At 44.1% G+C, this 2,851-nt stretch overlaps 1 pseudogene; it reads left to right on the top strand.

Annotated features, from left to right (window-relative positions):
• Window positions 1-1,893: 1,893 nt before the first annotated feature.
• On the top strand, window positions 1,894-2,459 carry LOC102013939 (annotated as a pseudogene).
• Window positions 2,460-2,851: the final 392 nt, after the last annotated feature.

The raw sequence follows: 2,851 nt of genomic DNA, 5'->3' as shown, positions 1-2,851 counted from the left end.
GCCTCTTGACTTTTTGAGATTACTTATACCTTGCACCTCCCTGCATAAAGCCAGCAAATGAAACCTCAGTGTAGCTGTCCCGTTTCTCCTCTGCCTGATCTCAGAGCTCAGGTTTGATTTTTGCCCTGGACAGACTCCAAAAATCATAGATTCTAAGACAAGAAATAGATACCTATGTTATGCTCCATGCTTCTAAAGGATTAAAAATAATACACATCTCCTAAGTAGAAGAAAGAGACACATACGGAACAAACAGTAAATCTTCAATTAAAATATGTTTGTGTGTTAGGGGATGGCACAGGCCAGTGATGCCAGCTCCAGAGGCAGCGGCATGAGGATCGCTGTGCGTTCAAGACCATGCTGGGTTGCAAAGCGAGACAGTGTATCAGAAACACAAAAAAACCAAAAAATCTTCATGAGCATGTGTGTGTGTGTGTGTGTGTGTGTGTGATAGTGGGAGTGGCGTGCAGGGCCTCATGCTAGCAAGACAAGTGCATTGAGTTCTGTGTGTCACTTCTTTTTCTGAAGAATAACATGTAAAAGTATGTTTAAAACTTTTCAGAAACATATCGTGGTAATTTCCCTCACTAGGGTGGAATGCAGTGGTGCATCATTGTTCTCCCTTCCGGGGAAAGAGCGATCTGCATTTCCAAGGCAACTAGGGCCTCCCTCCGTAACCACTGCACCTTAGGCCACAGATCTGCTCTCACAGATTTCACTGTGCAGCTGGACCTGACAACATGCCTGGCTTGTGCAGGAAGAAAAATAGAGTGTTTCTCACCCAGCCATGTTTGAATTGTTCATGACTGTTGGCGACAAGGTGTCAGAATGCAATGTTAGGTGTGAGAGAAAAAAAATACCACATTAGTAGAGAGAGTTCACATTCAGACAACCTCTGCAGTGCCCACCCTAATATTTCTGCTAAGCTACTGATAGAGAAGCAATTATCTCTTGCACATTGCCAATTTCCAAAAAGTGTTTGTTTGCAGTGCTGGTGGTTGAACCCAGAGCTTTGTGCATCCTAGCCAAGCCCTCTACCACTGAAGTATACCACTGACCACTGCAAGTATCTTCTTGAAACCCTGTCTCCCTCCTTGTTTCGTTTTGTCTTTTGAGACAGGATTTTCTATGCAGTCCACCTCAGGCTGGTCTTGAGCTCTTCAGCCTCCTGTCTCAGCCTCCCATGTGCTGAGATTACAGATGTGCACCTGAATCAAAATGGAGCTTGTGGGCTTGTGGAAAACACCTGTGATCCCAATGGTTGGCAAGCTGAGTCAGGAGGATCCCTGAATTTGAGCCCAACCTGGGCTAGTTAGTTTAAGGCAAGCCTGTAGTAGATAGCAAGATGCTGTTTTAAAAACAATCAAAAGACCCAAGGAACTTGTAGTGAGCCAAATGAATGTGTGTGCAGGTTGGGGCTTCTGGGAGCACAGATGATGTCATGGAGTCCAGACACCTACTGGACCTGGACTTGAATGCTCACGTGGGACCTGCGCTGAAAACTGGGTCAGAGCCTGTAAAGAACAAGGAACTGGAATGATCCTGTGGGCTGCAGCTGGGCCACAGAGGTCTCAGTGTAAGTGAAAACTTGGCTATTCATCCATGAAACCATCAAGCCTTCCATCCATTCATCCATACACCCCTTTTTCTCTGTCTTTCCATTGTGTATCAGCTATCAACCATTTTCTCTTCTTCTCATCCTGCTGATACACATAGAACCTTTGCACTGATTTACATTTCCAGCCCTTTGTATGGTTTTTCTTGTGAGATCCAGTCTCAATAATTCTTATATCGACAGATGTGGTGGTGCACGCCTGTAATCCCAGCATTCAGGAGGCTGAGGTAGCAGGATTGTTGCGAGTTTGAGACCAACCTGGGCTGCAAAGTGAGCTCCAGGCCAGCCTGAACAGCATAGCAAGACCCTGTCCCAAAAACACCAACCTCCCCCACCCCCCTGGCTAAAGAAAATAAACAGATCAGAATTACAGCAAGGATACAAGATTTGCATACATTCCTGGGAGAACATCAGTTGGCCTTGAAATTTATAGTGAGCAAATATCGAGAATGAATGTTTAGATTGTTAATGGCTAGCAAAAAAATGACTCAGAGATAATACGCTAAAAGAACAGCGCTCCAAGGAGTTACGGGCACGTGTGGACCAGATAACAGACATGGCAGCAGTCATGAGGAAAGCTGTTGCAATCGACGAGCACCGGGGTTGCAAGGAGCAGGAAAGAATATTTCAACTTGAACAAGAAAACAAAGGCTGGAGAGAGATCCTTCGAATAACTCGAGAATCGTTTGTGACCCTTCGGAAGGATGATGTATCAGAAAGTAGGTCCTTGTCAGCATAAGTGACCAATGGTGATCTGAGTGTGAGAAAGAGCTCAAGGGGGTCCAGCTCTGGAGGTTTGTACACGGGTCCACACCGTCATCAGGACTGGCTGAGAAGTGAATGAAGGAATGAATGAGTGAACAGAAAACTCAGTTTTACTCAACACTTTTATTCCCTCATAGTATGTACAGTGCACTGGCTAAGAGATAGCAAAAAATATGTATTTAATGGTTGTAAACTTTATTGCAAATTATGGAAATGTAGAAACTGAGGCACTGTGTACTGGTGAACAAATGGGAGATTTTCACAGTGACTCTGGAATATATCAAGCTTTCAGCAGTGCCATTTGCTCTCTGGATGATGCAAACTCAGATAGTCCTGATAAATGTTTGTGAATTCACAGAATAATTCCAGTTTTAGTATACAAGTTTTTGCTGTGGTTTTATGAATAGGAAATCGACATACTGAATTTTATTCTTCCCGTTGGTGTCAGAATTAGCAAATTGTTTTTGTACC

Source organism: Chinchilla lanigera, unplaced genomic scaffold (genome assembly GCF_000276665.1).
Source record: "Chinchilla lanigera isolate Chin_1 unplaced genomic scaffold, ChiLan1.0 scaffold00085, whole genome shotgun sequence".
NCBI lineage: Eukaryota > Metazoa > Chordata > Mammalia > Rodentia > Chinchillidae > Chinchilla > Chinchilla lanigera.
This window is presented reverse-complemented; position numbering and strand designations above follow the sequence as displayed.